Source organism: Xiphophorus maculatus, chromosome 23 (genome assembly GCF_002775205.1).
Source record: "Xiphophorus maculatus strain JP 163 A chromosome 23, X_maculatus-5.0-male, whole genome shotgun sequence".
Lineage (NCBI taxonomy): Eukaryota > Metazoa > Chordata > Actinopteri > Cyprinodontiformes > Poeciliidae > Xiphophorus > Xiphophorus maculatus.
Genome location: NC_036465.1, coordinates 18,913,169 through 18,941,093, shown reverse-complemented (window position 1 = coordinate 18,941,093; position 27,925 = coordinate 18,913,169). Strand labels below are relative to the sequence as shown.

The following is a 27,925-nucleotide window of genomic DNA, read 5'->3' as shown; positions in this document are numbered from 1 at the left end:
ACAGGTGTTGTAATTGGTAAATTGAAACATGGTGAGCGTACAGCTGAAAGCAACGCTAACAAAGAACAACTGCTGCAGGGACTTAAAAACAACAGCAAGAGCCTGTAAAAACATGAAAGACAAAAAAGAAAACGCATATCATAAAAAAAATCATTGTCAAGACAAAATCAGTGACGCAACGTAAACCTCTTTGAATCCCACTGTGGGAGAGCAGCTTTCACCTATGAGCTTAACGTTGCGTATCGATTTAAAATGTTATCTGCCCAGTGGATCGGGTAATTACCACTGTTGTCTCGCACAGCGATGTTTCTTGCATGAATGCTGCTCTGGGCAAGCTCCTCCTTCTGCCCCCCACACACAGCCAAACACAAATCAACTCCCCTGGTTCACCAAAAACTTGTTTAACATTCATGTTTGACCTGCCTGTATAAAGAGTTTTTCCAAACTTGTCTGAAACTCAGGTGGTCCTAAAGCATGGAAAACATTGCAAAATATTTCTTTTTATGTGCTTTGACTAACAGAACAAAACTTTTAAAACTGTATATACTCCGTAAACACAAAAAAATACACATTTAACTGTGTACCAAACCAAATGTGTATCAGACACCAGCTTTTCAGTGTTTTTACCCAATCCTTTTTACACCAAGATTATCCTACAGTACCTTCACTATGCACACTAGAGGACTGAGCCTGTTTTTATTTAAATTAGCTAAATAAGCCAAAGGAAACACTTTGCACATCTTACAGCTTTTTAAAATGTATTTATTTATTTATGTTTTGCTGATAGCACCCGTATGACATGTTGACTTGGGCAGAAAGCCCAGTTACCCAAATCAAGTTACTGATTAAACTCTTGACTGGAGCTTTCTGTGTTTACTTTTTACCTTGTTTGTCCCCCAGTGGTCCAAAAACATTCAACACATGTAAACTGACAACTTCTCACATTGGTGTGTACAGGACGCACAACTACAATTATTAATTTTGCTTTGTAAATTTACAGTACTGTTCTGTGATTGTGGATTTATAGCAGAAATTAAACTTTACTACAATTTTAAAGTAATGAAGTCAATGTTTCTTTTGTCTGAGAGGTGGTGCAAGTTTAGCTATTGTTTTAGAAATTAATTAGTTGTATTGTCTGGTTGTTCTTGTGTCAGTGGAGCTGTATCTTTTTAAGAGATGAGACATTAAAGAAAATTATAATATAGTTCTTATATCTCTTTCTGGGAATAGCTTCATGTAGACACAATAACGATTTACCTTCCAAGGATTTTGTAGGACTTCAAATTAAAATATAATTAATGTTCTCAATCTATACTATTTTTTTAGTAGGGATGTGTTGACTAGATTGTAGCAGTAAGTCTAGGTTGCACATTTTGATTGTTTTAGTTGTGAAACTCAAACTTATATTCCTGTTGCTTTGTATTCAGTTTAGTATTTCTGTTTGAACAGAGACATCTGTAAGAAATAGTACAACAAAAAGAGGTATTCATTAATCTTCCTTCTCCGGATGCCATTCATCAGTTTGAAATTACATATTTTAGAGAGAGCAGAGTGGCAAGAAAATGGGAAAAGTAGAGAGAAGCAAATCCAAAGTGCATCATTAGCACTTTCCCTCCAGTCAGCGTTACTGTTGTGTCTGAATATTTAACAGATGTATGGCTGAGGTTTAGCTTAGGTGTCCTCAGCCAAGAAGAGACTTTTTTGAAAGATGACTTTGAATAATCACAACGGGGAACTCGATTCAAAACTAAAATACAATTATTTACTGTAATTTACAGCTAATTCAAAGGACAGTGCTAAATCTTGTGAGAAAGGAAGATTGACTTTGATGGATTAACAAAACAACAAATGGTATAAAGTTTAGAGTTTTGCTGCCTCAGTCTGTCAGATCATTATTTGAGTCCAACAGCTGGTACTTCCCATCTCCTGCATAAAGCTTTCCATATGTATCATACTTTCAGTCAGCAGAAATCTTCTCTTTCTCCAAATTTCCCTTCCACGGAAAAACAAGGCAGTTCCCATCTGGTTATCTTCAAAAAGGCAAAAGATTCACACCTAAGCTCCGAGAAGTGACAGGCGAATTCACCTGTAGTATATTTCAAAGGAACAACAACACAGCAGCCACACTGAGACCAGCAGGATCTCTAATTCCTCTGTTTCTCTGGAAACAGACGTCTGGGCTTGCTGCCGAATGTTTCTTTTTCAGATAACGTAAAATATTTTGACCAAAACGTTCTCATATCTGTCTCTATCAATTGCCTCTTCAAATGGGAAACGGGGTTAAACTGTCCCTCTGGACTTTATTGAATATAAATATGAAGGAAGGGAAGGAAAATGGGGGAAAAAATAATAAGTCTGCCATTTAAAAACTTTGATTTATTTCTTGTATTTTTCTAAAAACAAAAATGACCAACCTGTTCATGCGGACAAGCTCCAGTATATCCAGACTAAGTAATGGAGGAGGAGACTTGAGGCTTAAGGGAGCTGAAAAAACGGCAGAGATGTCCATTTCCTTCCTCTCACTACAAATCAAACTGCTGATTTGACTTTTACAAATGAAGCTCCACAAATCCTTTCAGCTGGAAATGGATACCTGCAGACAGTGGAAAATTTATAGACATCCATGACCAGCTGCAAAATAATTTAATAAGCTGTACTATGAATGCATGACACATCTGCATCCCAGACTCTTTAGCAGTGTAATTTCAGAATTTATGTGCAAGCAGAATCCATTTTATTACCTAATAGTGTCCTTGTCCAGTTTCCAAGGAAAGGAGCGCTTTCACATCCTTCAAATCTTCCTGAATTAGGATTTTGTCTTCCTGTCTGACGGTGCGCTGACATCACATCACCGAACATCTGCATGCCAATAACTAACTTACATTCAAAATGAAGTCCAGACATTTTTTTATTATTATTTTTATGATAATGTCTATCATCTACAGGGATCCAAATGAATAAAATCAAGTTCTGCAGTTCATTAGACACGAACCACAAATTGAGCTATGTATTGAAATATCACATAAATTTGTTCTGGAACTATCCATCCATTCATCCATTGTCTTCTGCTTTTCTGAGATCTGGTTATAGGGACAGCAGGACCAGAGTATAATCCCAGGCCTTCCAGGGTCACAATATGATACATTTCAACACCTTTTTGGAGCAATTTCATTATTGTTTATCTCCACAATTCACCAAGACACTTGATAATCAATATCAATAAACTCATAATGGTTAAGAATGTGAGTAGAACTGCTTTTCTTCTGGCTAGAACAACAGAATAGGTTGGGACCAAATAGCAACAATTAGGTAAAAAACAAGTTGGTGACGGAGTGAATTGACCTGGAGCCCACAGTACTAACAGAAATCATAAACCTATCTGAGAATCACTCTGCCTTGAACTCACTCTGCTTTTTAATTGCAAAGACGACCAGAATAGATTAGGCAGCTTTGGACACAGATTGATAATTGCTGTGTTATAAGAAGTCTACAGCAAAATGTGTATCTGGTTGCCATGCTATACCATCAATCTTTTACTTTAGCTCAATGTCTCTGAGGCATTCAGTCCCACCGTTCTTTTCTCTCCTGTTAAGTTATCACATCTGCCCACATTGCCACAAGGACTGCGGTTACACTTTTTTCCCCTTAATAAAAATAAATATTAATGGAAAACAGAATTAAATTATTAAACACGTGAATTAGATTATTAAATGTGTTTGATAATCTGAAACATTTATATAGGACAAAAATCCATAAAAAAATCTGTAAAGGGTAAAAACTTTTTCGCAGCACCTTAATAATCAATTACGTAATTTCGATTAAGACCTGACTGAAACGCTGCTGGATGACTTCATCAGGAATGCTTACAGTTGCAAAATCTGGGTGTGAGCGCACATTGTTTGACAAAGACATAAAACAGAATGAGGGCAGAGAGGAGCGTGTTGAAGACTAATGCACGGAGCTGCTGTTGCAGAAGGTACGTTCATCAGAGGGGATTCTTGGCTGATGATGCCTAAAGCGGGATATGGTTTGGCAGGAGCCCAGGCTGCACACACAGAGCGCTGCTGAGTGGACACTTTGGCAGCGAGCTGAGCCCCCCCACTATTAGATGATTGCCTCTGAGATTTTATGAGCAATGGTGAGACTTGTTATGTCTTCAAAAGTTTCCCCTGCAGTTCATAAGGATGATGAGCTCTTTGATTTTCAACCATGGTGGAAATTTGTGAAACTGAATTGTGCATGCTTTATGACTTGGGTGGATTACATATAATGATCTCAAGTGATTGCTGGGATTAAGGCTGTTTTATGAACAGGTAGTTCTATTTTTCTATACCCAGTTTCCAGTAAAGAACCGTGCCATTTCACCTTTACTACATAGACGTTTACCGACTGGATAAGGTTCATCATGATTAAAACAATTGTATTTCACTGAGCTGCACATCAACACTGCTTCCAAATACCTGCCACTTACCCTAATGCCTCCTGTCCCTGAGTGTAAAAAGCAAAATGTCCTTTCTGAAAAATCCCTCTGTTTTAAAAGTGAGTGTGTGTCTACATGTGCACGTGTCGCATTATGTCTTAAGAATGATTACCACTTTGAAATAAGTTGTGATTAAAGAGTATTCAGGCTGTCACTGAAAGATTGCCTGTGAGTGTAGCACAAATGTCTGTCAGAAGAGGTTTGTGGAACAAAGTCAGCTGACAAACTAGTATTGACATGAGAATAAGAACAGATCAGATGAATTATAGTGTTTAGGTCTGCTTTGTTCGTCCTCCTTTGATCGCAAAGCTTTAGCTGATGTGATTGGAGTCAATGTTACAACAAATCAAAGTCTTTTCTGTGAGAAACGTATTCTGTTCTCAGGTTTAGCTGAGCTTTCAAACGGTCTGATTGTTTAGAAAAAGACAATCAATGAGCAAAACTGGGAATGTTACATTTATTAGAAACTATTTGTTGTCTTTGTATAGAAGTCCCAGAATTGTTTCTCAGATTTTCTGATCAGACCTGATCAGATCAGACCTGCACTTTATTTGGGGTGCTGAAGTTAGCCTGAGTCTTACATAAACATTTTTATCTCCGTTTAGTTTAATTTAATTCTGCTTCATTTTAATTTGATCTTAAAGTCTTTAATTTAATATTTTTTTTTAAATTTAGTTTTTAACCACTATTGTAGATTTCATCCTAAGTGCAAATTAATTTTGTTTAATTTCATTTATTTGTCTTTCTCTTCCTTTCATTCTTATACGTATATGTTGTTCATATCTTTCTATGGTGTCTTATAAATTATGGTTGTTCCTTTTCAATTCAGAAAAAATATACTGGTGCATGTTAATAAATTTGAATACTATTAAAAAGTAAATTTACTGCAGTAATTCAGTTTACTGAGTTAAACGCATTGTGTAGACTGAATACACAGACTGATGTTCTCAAGCCTTTATTTCTTTTAATTAAAAATGATTTTCTGCTTACAACTAATAAAAAAACAGTAGGTGAAATTAAACTATTATATTAGCGTGATGAAAACAGAACATTTTTAATATAGAAATTTGGGAGTGATGGAAAAAAAATATTTTAATGCAAACCTAAACGTTTATTTCCAAAAGGTCCTTTTTTAATGTGACAAATGAATTCAATCTCATGTTCCAATTTACTGAGATGTGCCTCTGTTATATAATGTAATTTTTATTTTATTTTTTTACTTTATTGACTTAGAATATTCTTTATTTTCTTACTTCTTCCTTTAACTTCTGTAAATCAAATTGCAGTGGATTGGATGTCACGTTCTCTTTGGATGAAATACTTTTTGTTAGACGGCTAAAAGCATTCATTAACCTTCAAACAATGTCTAAAATCAGTGTGGCATTCTTTTGATATTTTATACATCACTATTGTCATTTGGGACTTTGAGTCCAATTTATTTCGTCAACACTGAAAATGCCCGTCTTGCTGTGAGAAGTCGGCGGTTGTCCTCAACATGAAGCGTGCTGATTGATCCAATCACACCTGGAGAGCTTCAAATCTGCCAAACACCAAAAACATGCAATATTATCTCCACAGGAATCTTACCGACGGATAAATCAGATTCAGATTTTATCCTCTTTGTATGCAAATATACGTGTTGCTTTGAGAAACAAAGAAATGTTTCCCTAAACTCACCACCACATTCAGTCACCTCTAGTAATGTGAACCAGATTTACAGTTTCAGATGTAAATTCATTGACCAAGAAGTTTAAAGTCCAGGTACCATATGCAATATAATATGCAAATGCTGTGAGATTTTTTTACTTATTAGAAAACTCTCCGAAGACCAAGCCAATTGATGCTTTACAAACAAATGGAACCTGACAGACTATTTGGAAATTATATTGAGATAAATAAAGTCGGATTTTCTTTCACAGATTTCAATGTTTTGACTTTTCATTTTTCTTGCTTATCAGTAGTCTTTCATTTTTAGAAAAATGTATTTACTGATTGAAATATATTAGATGTACAGCCAACAGTTTGAAATGTTTATTTTTCTGTCTTCTCTAAAACCATTAATCTTGCTGGTATTTGGCCAAAGCTTATCGGGTTTCATTGGAAAAAAGAAAAACAAAACTCAAAAGTCTCATTATTTTCTAAGCAGTTCAATTTTAAGGGATGAGAGTGAACCTTCGTCAATTGACGTTATTTATAATTTATTTAGTAATTTTTAATTGCAAGTTTACCTTCTGTTTGTATATTTTGTATATTTTCTGCCCCTTACAGCTGCTAATAAAAGTGGAGCTCAAAATGAAAACCATTTTTTGTTTGCAAAGCAGATGGTTTGAAACTGGTGTCTGGCTAGATCTTTACCTAAATCCATTGGTGAGATCTTGTGGAATAAAATCTTTGTCTGGAAAATCAACAGCATAAACATGAGTAAGAGTGATGAACTGTCCTGGGAGTATATGTTGCATTGGAGCGCCTCTTTTAAAGAACTCAGTGTTTTTCTGTTGGAGACTTTCCAATAAGACATCAGTTCATACTGACAGGAGAAAGCTTAAACTCACTGAAATTGTAGCTCGATACACTTTATGTGAATTTAAAAAGCCTTCGGGTTCCTGCTGTAGGCAGGCAGTCGTGTTTGCAGCAAATATTTCAACCATAATGACGCATAATATTGGAAGAAATGTCATACCATCACAAAAAAATGTTGCTCTACAAGCGATTGGAACCTGCCAAGGGCCAGGAGGTGAAGTAAAAGTAGAGGTCTTTAAAATCTCTTTGTTCAAAAAACTTTGTGCACATTTTTTCCTCTGTTGAGTAACTCTTATGCACAAATTAGAAACAACATTGGTGAAGTCTAAATAGGCGAAGAGGGCTGAACACAATACCAGATGTGAAACAGGGTTTTGGGAGCAACTACACTGAAGATTAAAACCCTTTTTCCATGAAATTTAATAAGATTATATAATACATATTCACCAAAATCACATTAGACATCTAACAACTACCCATGTCTCATATTCCTGTTGTTTAAATGCTTAAACGACAAACAAAAGTTTGAGCACATACTTTTTGATAATTTTTCTCCATGTGGTGTTTGTTGACTTTTTGTCAACATTCACCCAGTTTGGAGTATCACTGATTTTGATTACAACATGAATGAAGTATATTGTCTGCTGTTAATGCTTCTGGAGCTGCACAAGTGAACCAACCAGTAAGAATTTATTTAATTTTCCGACTATAGTGGAACTAAACGGTGATCTCAGTGGTCACATGGTCCTGATTTCCCAGTAGCCTCTACCACAATTATGCTATTGGAATCCCAAGGTACTTTTGGCATTCATTCTATATATCCTGATGATATAACTCATTTGTGTGCACACAAAGGAGATTTCAGGCACATGTTTGTGCCTGCTGGTTTTGGTCTTGCAACTAGGAGCTGGCAAGAGAAATGGCGGTGTGGAGTCTGCACAAACGTTTTTATAAGTTGTAGTGATGAATGTAACCAAAGAAATAATATTCTTTGCAAAATGACCGCTACATCTTCAAAAACACCTAAAACTAAGGTCAGAAGTTGAGTAACATGAGGAATACAGTTGTTCAGAGCTGATATGAGAAATGTCTTAGAGCTGAGGTGGGACTGCAACAGGCAATGCCATTCATGTTGAAGCCAGAACTGACTCACTATTGGACCCATATAAAGTTGATCTTGAACCTTGTAGATTGGTGCTTTGCTCCTCTGGTGTTACAATAAAGTCTCAACTTATGCTCTCAAATTGAGCATTTGAGTATAAGTGCCTCATCATCTGGGCTGTTATGATCCCTAACCAGATCTGGCTTTTGGTGCAGTGACATGTTACTAACCATTAGTTCTTTCTTGGTGCAGTCCAATTTTCCATGCTTCACATCAATTTGATTCTTACTGGTTCCCGTAGTGGGAGATTGCTGTGGTCAGGCACTACATCCTCCAGGGATAAGGCATGGATATGATGTCACATCCTTCTTTTCCTATGTTATTCTCCTGCAGTTTTTAGTGTGCCGTCAATATATCGACACACTGATGAAGCATACAATTTTTGACCTTCTAATGTCGTACCGGTCTTCCTTTTAGTGGCAACACAACAAAGAGCCATTGAGGCCTGGGCTTCACTAGCATCAGACTCTTGGAGTTGTGCTGTGGTATCTGGCACCAATATTGGCAGCAGATTCTTTAAGTTCTGTAATTTGCAAGGTTTGGATCAGAACTGAACCAAGTCACAGATGTTTGATTAGCTTGAGATCTGGGAAATTTAAAGGCCAAAGAAAGACCTTAAACTTGATGTTCTCCTCAAATGATTCTTCAAAAACAGCTTAGTTCATGACAAGATGCATTATCATGGTCAAACAGATCACAACTATTTCAGCATGACAGAGATTGATCTATATGTTCAGTCTTTCAGGGAAAGATTGAACATAGTCTGAAAAACATGCTTAGTTTGTAATGTTTCAGTAAATTTCCTAGAATTCACATAGCAGAAAGGTTTAAAAAGTTTACTTAACTTGGATGGTAAAACAATTAAGAAGAAACCAGTAAATTTAGGCAGACTTTTCCATTGAGAAAATACAGACAGATTAGGACCAGTGTAAAAATGGTGACTATCCAATGTCTCAGAAAATGTTACTGGAACACTGTGACAGGAAGGTAAGAGACAATCTGGCAAGACTTTGAGAAGAACAGCGAAAATAAAGAGAGGGAGGTACAAGTGATGGTAATTATCAGAATGAGGTGGGTGGAAGGATGCATTCAAGGCAGAGCAGGCATAAAGTTTGACAAAGCTACTTGTCAAGTAATACCAAAATAGATTGCAGGACTCATAGTTCTCCTATATCATGCTTCCTGGTACCATTTTCTTCCACTGCTTTTGTCCAGTTCAGACAAGACTTATGTGGATTACAACACAAGGGCCAACCTTTGCTCCCCATGTAAAGTGTGCTTTTCTGAACCTGTTGTCACTTCACCACTATTTCATCCTTGTTTGCTTGCTTGAATCATTTTATAAACCCAAGGCAAAGCAGAAATAACCTAAAAACACGGCAATTTAGAAGATGTTCCAACCTAGCCGTCTATATATAATTTGATCCTTGACAAATTATCATAGTGGCCCGTTTTTCCAGCCCCTAACACATCAACTTTAAGAATAAAGGGTCCACTTTGTCACCCAATGACAAGTGTAATGATAACATAATCAGTCATCATCAGTAATGATTCTGTAGCCTGTTGTATTTTGTTTCTTTTGCAAAGCAAAGAGGCAGCCTAATTTTTGTGACCAAACCATCCCAGACACACAGAGTATCCACTCATTTCTATAAGAGGCTATTGAGTTTATGTGTCGTTTGATGGCTAGTCAATGAGCAGAATGATCCCATTTTCTCAGAAGATCTCATTAAAGTTGTACTAAATACATCCCTTTGCCTGGGGGTTGGTATAAAACCCACCTGAACAAATAAATGTGAAAAGTAGTTCTTTTGCTCGAGGCAAAAAGGTTAAAATAGATGAGAAATTGCCCTATAGTTGTCTGATAAAATCGATTTCCTTTGCAAAAGATAAACATGTTGTTTTCCTTCAGGTCAAGCTGCACTATGTTCATCATACACTTTTCTGATCTCATCAAAATGTACTTAGATCTGCTGAAACTCAAACAATCCCCAATCTGTCTAAATGATAAGCACATCATGATAAAAATCATAATTAAAAGCTAAAAGAAGACTCTCTGAAATGCAAAAACGAAAGTCAAGATAAGGAGTGTGGACAGTGAATTTCTGTATGGGAAGAACATTTGTCTTTACATTTGTTTTGCTAAACTCAGCATGTGAAACTAAAATGGTACTTTGAAATCAGCAGGACATCGTTGATGACCTGACCTCAGCCTTCGACTCTATGTAGTCGCAGCAGCCGTCCAGTGAAGAAACACAAGCTGTCAGTGTAGAAAACCCACGTTCTTTCACAAAAATGGGATCCCCTGCTGGGTTTGCGAGACTTAGATATACCCAGGACTAGCACAGCTGTGGTTTACATGGTATGTGCTTGAATCAAAGGTCATTACCTTTGTACAATTTTCCATCACATCCTCAAAAAACATGAACTGAACTCTCAGAGCTCTACAGTGTCGGCTAGATCTGAGTCGACTTTTATTACATTAGTCATTTAATCTGAAGTGCAAACGCAAACCAGTCAATCAACATTGTCATGTCTGGCAGTAGGAGGCCTTCATTACTTGTTTTGATTTTTTTTTTAGAAAGGAAAGACATTTTTTTCCTGACTTTAGTTTTTCTGTGAAGATTTGTGTAAATTTCTAAGCTGCTCTCAAAAATTCTAATGCTTTACGTGGGCTAATCATTGCAGGTATTTTCATAACAATGTGGTGCATATATAATCTTGATACTTTTTCAAACAAAATGTTTTGAAAATGCTTTTACCTCTCCAACTCTTTCACGTGATGACATGTTGCAACCACAAACTTCGATATATTTCACTGCAATTTTATTTCATAGATCAAAATGGAGATCCTGAGATTGAAATCTCAAATGGAAGAATCTTTACACAGAAAAACTGCGAAAAGAAAAAAAGCCAAATGTGATACCTTCCCTTTGCAGTTTGACTCAGCAAACACGTGGAAGATGTTCGTTTTGCCCGGTAAAGTTTAAATATGGCTGCAAACAAACGCTGCTTATCAAACTGCACACATAATCCCCACAGTGAAACATGGCAGTTGCAGCATCATACTGTGGTCATACTATTCGTGGAGAAATTGGTCAGAGTTAATGGAATGTGGAGACTTTAGCACAGGGCGATAATAGAAAATAAACTCCAGTGGAGGTTTACCGTCAAGCACGATTTGTGCAACTTTTGCTCAGGGGCTGGAATATACATGCACACAGGAACGCCCTTTTTTTTCCACTTCAAAAATATCTCAAAAATATCTGCCACTTTGTATTGTTTAATCACAAAAAATCCCAAATACTACACTGAAGTGTATGATTGATCAAAAGTTTGATGGTTTGAAATGCTTTACTGTGATATTTTACTTTATTTTTTGCACACTTTCAATCTTACCCTGCTTTAGAATGATTGTTTCTGAAAAATTCAAAAACAGATAACAGAGATGTGTGAGAGGCTGATCGGTAGTTGGCCTTCTTGAGATTTCCTTTTTTTTTGGCCAGGAATAAATCCGAAGAGGCTGTTCTGATGCTCCCTTTGTGCCTGCATAAAGGTCTCACCCCATGACGTCTCAGAAGAGAAATGCTTTTATTGCTGGACAGTTTTATAATTTAGAAGGTATATTAATAGGATTACCGTACATGTTTTTGCAGTCATAAATCCGTGCTCCCAAAGCCCTTTCCAAAACCTAAGAATGAAGTGCATCTTGAAAGCGTAGTGTGGAAAAGGTTAACATGAATTTGCAACCAAAGGACATCACAAATGTCTCTAACAAACTGGAAAATATCGATCTCTTTGTTTTGGTTTGCTGATATAATATGTACAGGAACATGTGAACACATCACATAAACTTAAGCACCACAAAAGTTTGTTTGAGGCATTGTGATCATCTGAGTCGTCCAGGAGGACTTGCCAAAAGGGGAAAAAGAACATGAGTCTAAATAAACTTCACATGGAAGTTTGTAAATACGTCCCAAAATAAGGCCTAACAGATAGCTCTCTTGACGCTGACCATGGCCAAAGTTTTGCGAGGAGGGAGATATTTTCATCCTGAGAATTGTTCTACACCGTCAGATCGTTAGGAAGCGAAGAGAAGCGGGAACTTTCTGCTAATGATTTAAAAATTGGTCTGGAGACGTTTAGACACAGAGAGGAAGATGGATGATCGGATAGCTGTTTGCTAAATTCCAAGTGAGATGTGCAGAGAAGCATCCAAGTTTGAGGGAAAACTACTTTCAGGTGCTCTACCTCACCGGTAATCAAACAATAATATCAAAACCACTTTTCTTTACTATCATTCCTCACTTGCAGCGCTGTTTCTGGTACTAGCCTCACACTAAGGGTTAGATTATCCTGAACTGTCTTTATTGTTATGCTGCTATACATTTGTGCTGCAGGAGGACAAACTGACCCTTTCTCACTCTGCTACTTTCTGGTTCTACCACTCCCCAACTTTCATTATTTCTGTTATTTTAACTGTCAACTTTGTTTTCTGAGGGGTTTTTTGTTTTTTGTGTTTTTTTTACTCCATACACCTGGTCTGGCATTCTGTTTGACTGTGATTCCTTCCAGAAGAAAGGCATCAGCTGAGACATGCTTCCAACAACTAAACATTTTTTCTCTCCTGCTATTGATTTTTTACTTTTCTTTAATATAGAAAGCATTGTTTCATCAGTTTCTGTTTCTTTTCTGTGTATTTGCTTCGTCTCCTCAAACCCTCAGTCCATTGTAGTAGATGTCTGCCAGGCTTTCCTGTTAAAGAGGACATTTTCCTCTCCGCTGTCGCAACATGCATGTTCAGTGCGAGAAAGAGATGTAAATTAATAACACAATGCAAGCGATTGTCCACTGTTGCTATGTGCTCGTCCAGGAGGATTGAATGTTGCAAGTCTTTCTAAGGTTAGCTTAGAAAGACTTATAAAACTAATCTGAATAATGAACTGAACTTGATGTAGAAAACATGTGTACTTGTTGATAACTAAAATCAGTTGGAATGTATGATTGAACTGAAATTAGTGATTTTTGTGAAGTGCCTGGAGATAAAGTGAAGTTCATGAACTTTATCGGAAACTTCTCAGTTTTCAAACTCTAAAGTACAAATAGAGACTTATGACCGCTCTACTTTTGGACATTCTTTTGTTGCAAATTACAAAATGTTCTTTTGACAACACAAACAGCATCACCTGTTGGTGTTATGGTTTTTTGCTATCTTTTCAGAAATGTTGAGCATAAATAGATTTTCTAATGCAAATCTAAAGACCACAATGCTACTGACTGACCACTGTGAACAACTAACTGGCCCTAAAAAAGTATTTAAACCCCTTGACGTTTTCACATCATGTCAAATGACAACCTCAAAGTTGTATTTTATAGGGATTTTAGGGAATGCACCAACACAAATTAGTTCATTGTTGTGCAGTGGAGGTAAAATGGTGAATAATTTTCCGTATCTTGCAAAAAAATAAAACATTTGAAAGATGTGGCATACGTTTGAGTGTAACCCCTCTGAGTTGAGCCACTTTTGGAAGTATATCACTACCAGGTTTTCTCATTCACACACCGGTATTTTTGAACATCTTTTTTGCAAAGACTTTCACACTCAGACAGACTGCATGAAGAGTGTTTGTGAACATCAGTGTAATCATGGTGGATTTTTGTGAGCCAATAGCTGTGTATAACTGTTTACAACAAAAAGCAGATTTTTCGTGCTGCAAACACATGGTTGTAGTTATGTTGGGACAGACACTAAACATACATAATGACATGGGCTTGTGTATGTATGTTTTATTTATTTGAGTTTGAGTGCATCCACTGCATGTGCGTGCAGACTGAGTGAGGAGGCGTCAAGCAAAGATGTTGAATTGGACCGCAGAACATACACGCAGTACCTATCAGCAAATAAATACCAACGGATACAGGTGGTAATTAACAGCTTCAGTCAAGCCAGCTGCTGGACAATTATTTCCTCAATTTCTTTCCTAAGACTAAAATAAACTGATCAATTTGCTGCCTGAGTTGGTTCCCCAAATTGCTCCATTCTGCTGATAAATTAACATGTAAACGTAATATTTTATTGCTGAATATGTTTTTAATTCTTTTGAAGAAATACCTGAAATTGTGTTAAGTTAGTGAACATCAGAGATGAATGTTTTCAAATGTCTTCTGCCCTTTGAAAACTCTCATATTAAAATGAGTGAAAAGCATATTAAATCCTTTTGGCTGTTTCTACTGCCATGTTATTTGGCTTTAAAGCTGGACCAAAATGCAGACAAGAGCTCGAGATGACCGTGGTCATGATTTAATAATAAAAACAAAAAACTAACAGCACAAGCAGAGCAGGACTTGAAGCACAGACTGAAAGGGAGAATCCAGTAATAAACAATGAAAAACTAGGAGGCTAAAAAAAATAGGCAGGAGTGGAAAATGGCAAGCGAACCAGATCTAGTCAGAGACGTTAAACAGCTGAGGCAGGAGGAAAGCAATGACACCGAGGGAGGGAGAGTAAAAAACACAAAGGGAGGTAAACTAGGACACAAAAGGAACTAAAACTAAAAAGTAAAGACCAACACATATCAAGGAATATAAACCAATATTCACATAGAACAGAACACAAGAATAAGAAAATAAACACAAAGAACTGAACTAATATGGGACCATAATTTTAATAACAATGAACTGAAAATGGCAAGACCTACACAAAATAAATCAACAAGAAAATAACCGAAACACAACACAAAAGGAAATAAAAATATAAACTCCCCAGGACTGTGTCCAAGGCAGAAAAAAACAAATGCAATTTGCTTGATTTGTATCTAAAGAAATATATAACCTTTCAGACACTTCCATATTGTTTTCACACAATTTATTCTTCTGTAAAATATTTGCCTGCTCTCTATTTTCGCTTGTGTGCTTTCAAAGCTTTATTTGCTAATTGGAGTCAAAAGGTGGCGTTCAATTACTGTTCAAGTAACGGATCAGTGCTCTGCATGATGATGAATGAATAGCATCTAATTTCAAGGAACACTAAAGTTGGCAGAATGAACTGGTATAACTAGAAGCTAAATTTATTATAAAGATTTGAGAAATGAATAGATCGAATGCATATATAAGCGTAAGGGTACAGGTGTGCAATTATATAATAATGTCATCTCAAAGACAAAGATATATAATTTGATCCACAAATATATAATTGGACACATCCAGTTATTTAGAAACATTCAGATTTAATTACATGCATCTCAATTTGATTTCTGTTATATAAACTGTAGTCAAGCTTAGCTTTGGGAAAACTAACACAACAAATCCTATCCCAACACACAATTGGACTTATAAACAATAGACTTATTAACCTGGATTTTCTTTGTGACTATATTTATTTTATTCTTGGTATCTGTTCTTCTGTACATATTTGCTTTCATTAATTACACCAAAAGGGAAAAGATAAAAGAGATACAGATTTGCTATAAATAAAGGAATTATTGACACAAAAATAAATGTATATTAGGAAAAGCAAATTCCCAAAACCAGCTAAATTAAAACTAACAATTTCTCAGGTCTAAAGCAAACAAACAAACGAAAAACAGCAAGACTCCTGACCTGTACATGAGTCAAGTTTTAAACCCAGTTCTCTCACAGTCAGATCACAGTTTTGTTTAGATTTAAACAAACAAAAAAATAATTATTCTTGGCTTGACAGACAGAAAGTGGATTATAAATTCAGGTTTCTATCAGTATTTTAATGAAAGATCTGTTTTTTGTAGCTTTGTAGCATGTTGTTGGTCTCTTCTGTTTGCTATTCCTATTCTAATCCTTGTCTTGCCCCATATACCTGTTTCATTTTTATCTCCCCTCTGTTTTAGGGCTTTTTTGCAATCTGCTATGCCCTTTATTTTTAATTTCTGTTTCTAAAATCTGCCACTCTGAATTACAACCCAACAAATGTGGCCGTTTTAGTCCACAGCCTCTTTTACTCACATTCCAAAAATGGTTCATGGCCCAAAAGACAGGATTAGGAATGAAACAAACTTTGACAAGTCATAGCAGAAATGTAAATAAGTGCTTCACTTTCAGAGGTCTTATACTGTCAGACTGTCAGTGCTGTGACCGTTACATTACATTTAATTGGTATCACCTGTTCTTTCCCTTTATCTAAGCAGTCAGTGAAAGAGAAGAACCCACTAACAGCAACTTAGCTCTGGGATTACATGAATGTTGTACCAAAGAATAAGAGCCACTACCTCTGAGGCTGCTGACTGCGATCCAAAAGAACAATTCACTCTTGGATATTTCCATTTATAGAGAAATGCTTTCCTCTAAAGGGGACAAAAATATATCACGTTGTGCTTTTGAGAGGAAGAATAATATGGGGAAATTTATCAACCGCCTTCACACTTAAAATCAAAAGCATTTGTTGTAGATGTCCAACAGTCTATTTTTCTTATATTTTAAAGATGTGGGTATGCTGCAAATGATCAGTTCCACTGAAAAATTCAAGTGATGCAATAAAAATAAAATTCTGAAGGAGGTTTGCCTTGTTTAGATCTCAGATAGTTTGGTATGGAAACAACAGCCAACATGCAAGGTGCTCAAACGAGTCTTTAAATCTCAAAAGTATCATCGCGGGACCGGCAGCAAGTTTTTGCTGCTGTTTGTATAAAAGTCCACGCCTCTAGAATAAGAAAAAGACCCACAAGTTTAACTTCGATGGCAGGTGGGCAAAGAAGAAACACTTGCCTTTAAAGAAAAACTGCAGACTAAAGTTTGCCACAGAGAATACAAAGAACAGGATTTCTGGGATGATTTTCTTTAGACACATACAAATGATTTACTTGGAAAACAAAAAGAGGATGTGTTTGACGTGAACCAAAGTCAGCCTTCCAGGAGATGAACCTCATGCTATCTGCTAAACTTAGAGGTGAATTTGTTATGCTCAGTAGGACATAAAGGAAGGCAGCACAGCATGACCATCTCATCATCATAGGATCCACAATGAATTTTACTCTCTATCAGAGAGTGCTGGAAGAAAATGTGATATTAACCGTACAGGACCTGGTGATGAAGCAGGACTGGATGCAGCACTATGTCAATGATCCAGAGAAGACCAAATAAAGGAACCTGAATATAGGATCCTACTATATACAGAGGACCAAAGTAAAAATGGTGGCAATGTTCCCAGATTTATATTGGCAGTTCAAAAAAGCAATTTGCACCACCTGTAGCCACATAATGGATGAATAACTAATCACAAAATAAAGTGTGTTACAATGACCCATCTTGGTTCAGAAAGCTGTCTCAAATCATAAAAGCAGGATTTAACATCAGCTCTAATCTGGCTTTAAAGTTTAAGGTCTACATCCATTTTAACTCTCAGATCAGTGATGATGGTTCAAACATGGAACGAAAACCTGGTGGAGATCTCAGCCAAAACCTAACACCTTTGTCTTTTTGCTTCTTACAGTTTAATAGGTTTGAAGTAATAAAACGCTATAATGCAATCAATGCATTTAAACAGCGACTTTACTGAGATACATCTGGGAGTTGTCTGAATAATTATGGAAAAAAATTCCCTGTTTTTTTTTTAAATTAGAGCCATGGGGTAGCAGACAGAGAGAGACGAAAGAAGGGGGTCTAAAACTAATTCCTGTGGGGCAACACATTAAAAAGAAGCAGTGGGATGTAAAGGAAGAGTGGGATGTTAAAGAGAGAAAGCGATGGAGTTAGCCTCCATGGACATTTTATGGAGTGTCCTAATTTTTTATGACCAAGTTTGGGACCAAATTTTATAGGGATAGACAGCATTGCTTACAGGTATAATCTACTGTATATACCTGTAAGTATATAGATTATACCTCTGCACACACATGCTTTTTCACTTTTCTCTTTCCAAGCCAAAAACAGTGGTAGTAGTTGTAAATTATTGTGTCCTTGTGAGGGAGTTGTAATTATTCCCAGCCCCCAGCAGCTTGCAGCAACTGAAATTAGCAGACCAATTGCATTTGCTGTGCTGCACCATGTTGTTTACAATGTTTTCCTCCATAGCTTGTCGCTGTGAAGTTTGATAAATATTTGCCTGGTTGATTGTAATCATTGAAATCTATGGCCTTGATCCCTCAGAAGAGGCTCTTATCGCTCAGCGAGTTTTAAAATGCATTTTGCAATCATAATTGTCATCTTTCATGGATTTGGAATGGGTTATTGTGGTGTTCTTTAGGCAAATAAATACATGTTACTAGTTATTGTACATTTTAAATTTATGTGATTGCTGGTGAATAAATAAAACCTCAAGGGAAGTGAGCTTTGGTTCCCCCAGGAGCAAACGATCCTGAAATAGCATCCGGCCCTAAAGTACGGAAATTCTTCTGCTTGTTAAGCATCTGTTCAGGACATGAAACTGAACAAGAGCATATTATGACTGATGTTGAAGATTAATTAGAATCTGTATCTGCCCAAACCATGAAGGAAAGCACAAACTAATGCAGTTTAACATAATAGAAGATGACTATAATAAAGTTAAACTATTCTTAAATCAAGAATATATTAAATTCTGTCTTTTTTTTGCTTTTATGTGGAAAGAGTCAACAGTTTTTGATGGAGGGGATACATTTACTCCTGCACAAGCCTGTTGTGACCCTTTGCCAACAAACATGTTTACTTTAACAACAAGGTCACTCAGGAGCATTTCATAAATACACATGCAGACTGAACTCAAATGTCTGCAGAACTAATTTTTAAAAAATCACCTGCAGAAAGATTCACATAAGCTTAGTTGCAATCTTTTTTTTCTTTTCTTATTTATATTTATATCTCCAGCTGTGCTCCATGACCCAAGGCCATCTGACGACTTGTCCGGAGGGTAATCCAAACAAGTACACGGTCAGTCTGGTATGTACTGAGCTTCTGTTCTGTTCTTATTTGTCTCTTCCTGTCTTCTTTGTGAGACACAACCAAACTGCAGCGGCCAGCTTCCCATGTGAAAGCAGACTGGGTCTGCCAAGAAGGTTGTGGCTCTGTCTCACCATCTACTTGGTCTGCGGTTTTCTGGATCAACATTTATAACTCCCAACATTTGTTTGTACAGATACCCAAACTGGACCACAGAATTCGATTCCACTTGTGGTTGAAGCGTCCCACCTGTTCACACACATGTAAAAATCAGAACAACCTTTTGATTCAGGTTTCTGACATGATGCTCTGAAGAAGGCATCAAGGCAGGAAATGTGACGGTAATATCGAGCCTCAACCGCCATACCTCTCCAAATTAAAGGCCAACATCTTGGAAAAAACATTAGTAGTGTCCAACATCCAGCTGCAATCACAGACGCATATTTGCTTTAAGGACGATCCCATCCAGTCACAAGCTTGGAACCAAAGAAAATACAATAAATATTGTAGCACCAAAAAGCTAACATTAGCTTAAATGTATCAAATTTGCTTCAGTGATCACTTTAAAACCAGACTTGGACACAAACAACAGATCTAAAATTGGAGTCACACAATTGTAAATGCCACTAACAACCAAACAAATAAAGAGGCCATATGAATACATCTTGGCAATTACAGCTGCCTGTCTCTGAGATTTACAGGTTTTATCCATTAAGCAACAACAGCATATGTATAAAATCAAGACAAAGAGCAGCCTGAAACCTGCTTTTCTCTGCGCTCTCCACATTTACTCCAATATTGTAAGGTCAGTGAAGGCACAGAATGGACATAAGAAGTGATAATTGAGAGCATTAAAGCCCTGCTGCCTGTGTAAACAATCTGTGCTAAGAGGAGGCACCATTGACCCATTATACCAACTCTGCAGCAGCCAGGAAGGAAAACTTTGTTTGGGGAACATGCAGCGTGCCATTTATCACACATTTCTTCCACTTTTGTGTACAACATTATAAACTTATTGTTTAAAAAGCGAGCAAGAGAAATGCTTTGTGATTCACAGCAAAGTTTCCCAGGGAAACGTCATGGTACACAGGAAGCATAATGATAATTACATTGACTCATATTGCTATGGAGAATCTGAACTCCTTAAGGAGATTAGTGTGATTTGAAGGAACCAAAAAAAACATAATAAACTTTCATAAAAATGAAAAATATTTGCTCATAGTTTATGACCCAAAAGACGCAATGAGAGCCCACCATAAAGCAGTAATGGCATTCCCATCAAACGCTAATCACCCGTAGGGAGTTGAGGGTTTGGGCTATAACTTATCAACTGACAGCTTTATGTTTGAAGCTGCCATTCAAATTCAAAGTTTCTTTACATTTTCTTTACACTAATGCTTAATCGCATGAACTGGAGATAAAGTACAGCTAGGTGTGCAGCTGGAAAAGTTATTATCTTATTGGAAAAATTTTGTTTAGGTAGCATGGATCCGTTTGTCCATGTCTCTGTTTTTCTTTGTCAGGTAGTTTTGGACACAGAATACAAAAATGATCATTCCGTTATGATCCGTTATGATCATTCTGTTAATGACTGAAAAACCCACAATGCGACAAAAGTAACAGTAAATAAAAAGTACAAATATTAACCAGTGAAAATGATACCTTGTTTTTGAATTGTGGTTCATAATCACAAACACCACAAGCAAATAGTTTCTGTAACTTTCAATGAAACTGTTCACGGGTAATTTGGCCCTCTCCTCTTGGCAACCTGCTCCAATTGTTTCAGGTTTGAAGGATGCCTTCTCCAGACAGCATGTTTGAGCTCCTTCCACAGATGTCTGGTTTTGTCTCATCTGTCCAAAGGACATTCTCACATTCTCCCCATGTAACTTTTACCTGTTGCTGGTTATAAATATCCCCATATGGATGAGTTGCTTGATGTAGAAATTATCCTGCAAGCTCATCTGCCTCAAGACTGAGTAAACAAAACCCTCCGAGTTCCCTGCAGAGTCAACCCATAGTCTCGCAGCAGAATTATGTCAAATTCATACTAAAACCACAATGTTTCTCTAACTTTAACAGTGCACAATTGAATTGTCCAACTCTGAGCAAATAATTAATGATCTGTCAAATGAATCAACTTTAGAATTTTAACAGATGAATGAAATTAGCTCAGATGTTTGTTTATGAAATTTTCAAATCTCTGCAACAGTGAAGTGCAGAGTGAAATGAGATAAATAACTTCTAAAAATACATAAATACTGCATTTATATATGCAGGTAATTTTGAACTGTGTAACACAGCGAACAAATATAAATATATAAATAAAAAACTAGTAGATTTAGATTTCAAGTTTCCAATTTTGCTGGAACACAGGGTCGTAATATAATACAGATGAAAGTACAGAGTAAATTGCTCCCTGCATAATGTGGCGTGGCTGGCATCAAAGCCTTCACAATTATCTAAACACGTTAGTTCATAAAACAGAACAGGAAATTTTAACAATGCCCACAGCTGTGACAAACAGCTCACCTGGCACTGTTCCCTGAACCAATCTTCAACACCTCTCTGTATGAGGGCACAGACAGGTCTGCTGCAGATCCAGAGGCTTGTTCAATATCTGTGCTATGGTAGCAATATGACAGGACATTGATCATATTTTTAGTCTTTCCCACATGAAAAAAAATAAAAACAACAAATGTCACATGTAGAAAATGGATGTGGCCACATGATCAATTAGGCAGGCATTGAAATGATTTCATGTGAACTTCACCACAAATCCCCTACATAAGTAAACTTGTTGAATGTTATGGGTTATAATGTCAGAAACAAAACTATCTATGTAAGTTACACAGAATTACAGCTAAAATATAGGACTCTGTATTAGTTATATCTTTGGTGTACTAAAGTCTTTAGATAAAACATGCTGCACAGTAATTACTTACTACAGACATTTTGATGAGCAGAGTTTTGCTCACATACACTGAAGTGGATGAATTACTTCTATAATCTCCAAAGTTAAAAAGTTTGTTTTAAAAGGAGAAGCTGAGTGCTGCTCACTTGGGTCATATTAAAAAAAATCTATTTGTGCAATGACAAAGTTTTACATTTAAAGGGGCAGTATTGTGCAGGGCCAAGCAAGATTTTGTTTTAGGCCTTATGTGGTTTAGTTTATTAACATGATGCCTCAATTTATGTGATCATGTGTGCATAATTGTGAAGTACAAGGAACATCATGCAGGGTTTTCAACATTTTCTACTAATTCAAATGAAAAAAGTGGAGTGTGCAGGTTCAGCTCCCTCAGTATTTGTAAATAGAGCTGTTCAGTCTGAGAAATGCCTGCACCAATTTTATTTATCTACACAAATTTGTGTGTCAAATGGTATTTTTTCAAAAAAGTATCAAAATGATTGCATAAGGAATTTTTTGCGTGTGGAAAAAACAAGAAAATAAATATATTTTACTATTTTCAACTCGATTTGTAGATTAGCCTCTTGAAACCTCAAAAGAAAAAAATTAAAGTGCCAGTAAAAATAAGGTGCAGTGCTCCTCCTGCAGCAGCATGATCTGGTTGTCAGGATGCATACAAATGAGAGAGATGACTACTCTACGTGCAAAAACACAACATGTGCTTCTCTCCCAGGAGAAGTTTATATTTGGAGTTTATCTCCCGAAATATACTGAAAAAGAATGTGCCTCTAGATTTTGGCAATCTACTAAAAGAATTTTTCCACAGCTGTCTTAGTTCATTTGTCTCGACCGTCCTGTTCAGCTGCCACAATCCATAGCTGCCATTTATGTAAACATGCTGCACTGGTACAGCAGAGGCATTTGGTTTGATGAAGACAGCCTTTTTCATCCAGAAATATAAACATTACACTCCAAATGGCCCACTAACTAGATCTTTTTTCTAGCTTTCGGCCATGCCTTGTCAATGTCAAAGCAACTGTCTGTGGCCTTTCTGTTGACTTAAAGATATGGTTGCCATTAGTGTTGAGCGGTTTCATCAACAACAAGCTCAGAAATCACAGTTCACTGAGCAACATCCCCAGATAACACTGGCTTGGATTTCAAACAAAGGGCAGCCTCGTCTTCTAGAAATTAATTTCCTATATAGTGAAATTGCTTCTCAGTGCGAGGTGCAATGCAATCATTTGCTCCATTATGTTCACCAGCATTCTCAGCAATACAATAACAACATGATGGCTCAGGTTAAGAAGAGAATACTTGAATGTGAATTAATATTTCATCATTCAAGTCATGTGCCTTCTCTGCTGAACTTGGTGAAATAGATCCTAAAATATGTGCATTACCTATGTTAAAACAACAATAACTTAATTTTTTGTGCTGTGAAACTAGGATATGAGCAAGGTTAAATCAACATCCTCCCTATATTTCCTGTTTAAAAGGGGGAAAGAGTGCTGGAGCAAATAGAGGCTGAAGTCTACCTCACAGGAGACCCTTGGTGTAGGCTGAGAATATATACCCCAAGGTAGTCCAGCACATTATAGCATGTGGCTGAAAATGGTACAAGAATATCTGTTAAAAGTCTAAGCTGGAAGGTTCTCAGTCCAGGTGGGAGACACTGCCAAAGGTAATGAAAAATGACATGACAAAGGTTCTGTGGAACCTCCAGGTTCATGTTGCAAAACTCAGCTAATGTTATGATCAACATCATCTACAAGATGAGAAGAAATGAGGATTCAGGCTTATCAGTGCCAAACTGGGAGCCTGACTCCCACAGCTCCAAGGAAGAACCTCCGGGATGTTTGCCCTGAGGAACATAGTTAAAGGAACAGCTAAAATATTGTGCAAATCTTCCAGGTCCATAGCAGAGGACCCATAGTTGTATAGTTGAACAGTAAATATGGCTTTTCTTGATACACTAACAAATGCAACCAATCTTTCACCTATACAGTTCCTTTCATAGTGTTTAAACTCTGCAAATCTTAAAGTTATGCCATGGACTCTCAACAAGATTTTTGTCTGACTTCAAACCATTGTAGCTCCTGCTGTAAAATCTCTGCCCTGCTGGAAGGTGAACCTCCATCATGCTGTGCATCATAGTAGCTGCTTTTACATGTACTCTGATTAAATTGCACACATATGGGCTCTATTTAAAAGGTAAAGGTCATTTTATTTATATAGTACATTTTCAGCAACAAGGCAATACAAGGCCACCTATTAAGTGGCCTGTTACACTGGATTTTATTTGAAGGTTTTTGAGTAAAGGGGTCAAATTCAAATAATGATTAATAAAACATGTTGAAAACCATGTAGCATTTACCTTCCACTTACATTCTGTAGTACTTTGTGTTGGTCTATTACATTAAATCGTAGTCTATGGGCTCTCACTGGCACTGTGTGTCTCCTCGGGGGCTCGACCTTTTCTTGCTTTTGATAGAAAACAATGTATGCCTCTGTTTTGCTCGGCCTGTATGTGGGATCTATGTTTGTGGCCAAATTTCTGAAAAACAACTGTGTGAGTGAGGCAGTGACTCAATCTTCCTGTTTCTGCAATACCTGAGTGGCGAAGGCCCCCAGAGTTGCTTTATATAGAGTCTAGCATAAATGTACAGCAAATTAACAAAAGGTTTGTTTAGTTATTTTTCAGCCATTCAGCGGTGGACTTGCTGGTGTGCTTTTAATTATTGTCCTACTACAAAGAACAACTACAGTATATTTAGGTTAATGTTCACAAACTGATGAACAGACATTGTTGTTAAGGATTTTCTGGTAGAAAGCTGAGTTAATGGTTACATCATTTGCTGATTCAGAAGCTCTGAATCAGCAAAGCAATCCCAGACCATCACAATGCTACCGTCATCTTTGACTGTCAGTATTATGTTGTTTTTTCTAAAATGCTATTACTTTGAAACCAGGTTCTAAAAACTTTAATTACTGTGCCGTCAGTCCACAACATCTTAGGGATCATCGATTTTTGTTTTGATAAATGTGAAACCACCTGGAGGGATTTTGGTAGATCTATGTCAATCACTCCTGGGATCAGAAACTACAATTACTACAAAGTTCGCAGCTGTTTCATGTTTTCTGCGTTTGTATAATGATTCACTGTGATTCGCTTAGAAATTGCTTTGGAAACACTCATTCATGTATGTACACAAAAAATAAAGAATTTAATTTAATTTTTAATCTGCAAAATGAACTAATGTGTCAATATGTGATACTGAATGGAAGAATTAGTAGTCATAATTAAGAAATATGAAAAAAGTGGCTCACTTACTGTCAAAATGCTGCACAAGAGCAGCATTGACAAACTGTTTTAGCAGTCAGTTAAACTTGGTTGATGAAGTTGTTTTATAAACCACTGTTTCTTTCCCATATACATAAAAAGTTTCAACAACAATGTAAACATAAAGGAACTAAACATGATTAAAACGAACAGATAAATGATTCTATGGTAATGCAACTACTCATCATTTACCATTTGGCCAATGAAAGCCTGCAGCCATACTTTGACCATCATACAGCTGCTTTCAACATAAATGACCTTCATGAATGCCAGATATTAATATACTGTGAGCTATAGGCATAACCTCAACTGAAGAGGGAATTTCGATTTTAAAAAGTTATGATATATGTCCTTTCATACGCATAACTTGACTTTTAAGAGAAGTTCTGACTTTAACACTCTGTCACACCCAGTGATGCTGCCTGGATCCAATTTAAGCTTCTGCAATTACAATGTTATCTAGAATCAGAAATATAAGTGCGACATCAAGCCCACTTCTTGAAGTGCAAGATGGTCAAAGCTGTTTCTTACCACTTGTGCATCAATTTCCACTCTGAGAAGTCTTTCTGACTCCTGTGTTTTCTGAGGCCTTTTCATAAATGACTGAACTATTCAGGTGGATGTTTTAGGGATGGTCAGAGGATTTATTCAGGGCAATTTCTGAAAACAGTTTTTAAAGGTACTTTCTTTATGCTTTTTATGTGTGAGGTATACATCAATGAGGGAATGTGCTTATGACTTGTTCCCCACTTATTTCTTTTCTCATATTAGTGATTATTATTATTATGCCTGTTTTGTTTTAACTTCTGCCAAAGCAGCATGCATACACCTAGAAAAAAGTTTTTTGTTATTAAATATGAATCTAATGGTTTTCCCAGTGGAAGAATCATGAGCTGCAAAGTGTATCGGTTTTCATGTGTCACTGTCAAACACAGATTCAATTGTAAATATAAAAATAAATTCTGGCCATAAAAAGTGAAGTAAAAAGTAAATCATTTGATTTATTGCACTATGCCAAGAACACAGCAGATCAGAGAGAGACTTGGGTTAGGTTGTAAGACAATATCTCCAGCTTCAGTATCTCATGGAAGACACCATCCACTGTTTTTAAGGACTCAAGAATATTTACTATCATACCATTTCACAATTACTGTCTTGTATGAAATTCTGACCCAGGTCCTTGTTGTTATAGATATTAGCTCTGAGAAGCCTATGCATGCCCTCTGTAATCTGAGGTATGGAACCATGTGTGAAGAACAACTTGTGTATCTCTGAGTCAGTGTGATCCCAATCTTTAAAGGAGCAATCAATGACTTGTTTGCTCTCTTTGGGGCAGCAGGGCTTGTTGACGTATTTCCTCAACAGCTGATAGGGCAAACATGCTGTGAGCAAGTTACTACATAAAGATGAAGCTGGGTTGGTGTTGGTTGCTGATGAGTATCTCTCACCTTTTATCTTTACTTGTACTTTCTTCTTACACCCAGTGGCCTGTGAGAGACACCTGATTGATTAGTTGCTAAATTTGGAAACCAGCGTCTACTTAACACCAGCAGGTAGGGTTTGGTTAGTTTTTATTTTAAAATGCCTGTTTTAGCTTGAGAATGACAAGTAAAGTAGGGGCAGCAAGTTATACCTCTCCCTAACTTTGCAAAATGAATGATGAAGTCATTCACATAATGAAAGTTACTGAAAGCAACAGACAGTTGAAAAGATTTTCAGCTGCAGAATAGCTGATCAGATTCATATGTTAAGATTCACGTTGAAACTTTAGAAGAACGTTTGTGATGCAATGGAGCTAAAAATGTGAGCATAAAAAAACAACGGGGGAGTAAACTGAATAGCAGGCATCATTATCCATAATTTTGTCTTTATTTACTGAACTAACATTAAGCTTAATACATGATGCAGTTGGAGTCCTGGTGTGTAATTTTGAAGTTTGACGTTAAGGTGTAAAAGCCAGATCAAAATGTAATCATAACGAAAAAAGATGACCAGATTTTCACAAGGAAAATAGAATACATGAATATGATTTACTAATATTTAAAGTATGTCTACTCTTCCATATTTGTATTATGGTCCAACTTTAAACAACTCAAATATAAATGGTCAGATCTCTAAAAAAATAAGACATTCAATAAGTATCACTGAGTTTTCTTCCGGCTAATAGTCTTATGCTGTTACTGATATAAAACGTTAACTATGAGAGGAATGCTTCATCAAAGGCTCCATAACATTTTGGTTCAATGGTCTGTGTGTTATACGTTTAAAGACTTATACAGATTTGCCCTTTTTTCCTCACCAGTAATTATGTGTTATGCACAGTTGATGTAACCTGACAGTTCATAGTTTAACAATTGACCCTTAGGCGTTTACTGAAGCAGGGACGACAGATCACACGTACGTCTGGTCCAACCCATCAATGGTCCACACGCTTCCACAGGGACATAATGAAGTTCAAACAAAATTAAGACATAAAGCTCACCACTACTCTCCATAAAATAACATAAAACAGTTTCCATTTGTTATTTGGCTTATTCAGAGGTTTCTAGAACAGCGTGTAGGTCTTTAACCCCATCCACCAAAGTTTTTAATGACTTCATTTTTTAAAAATGGTATTCTTAATTA

At 36.7% G+C, this 27,925-nt stretch overlaps 1 protein-coding gene across 2 annotated transcripts in view; it reads left to right on the top strand.

Moving 5' to 3' along the window:
- LOC102237146 (hepatitis A virus cellular receptor 1 homolog) overlaps nt 1–27,925 on the top strand; it is a 48,807-nt gene that overhangs the window by 2,001 nt on the left and 18,881 nt on the right. For both annotated transcript variants that reach the window (XM_023328981.1, XM_023328982.1), the window contains exon 2: nt 18,975–19,046. The gene's annotated coding sequence lies outside the window, so the exon portion shown is untranslated. The remainder of the gene's footprint in view (nt 1–18,974; nt 19,047–27,925) is intronic.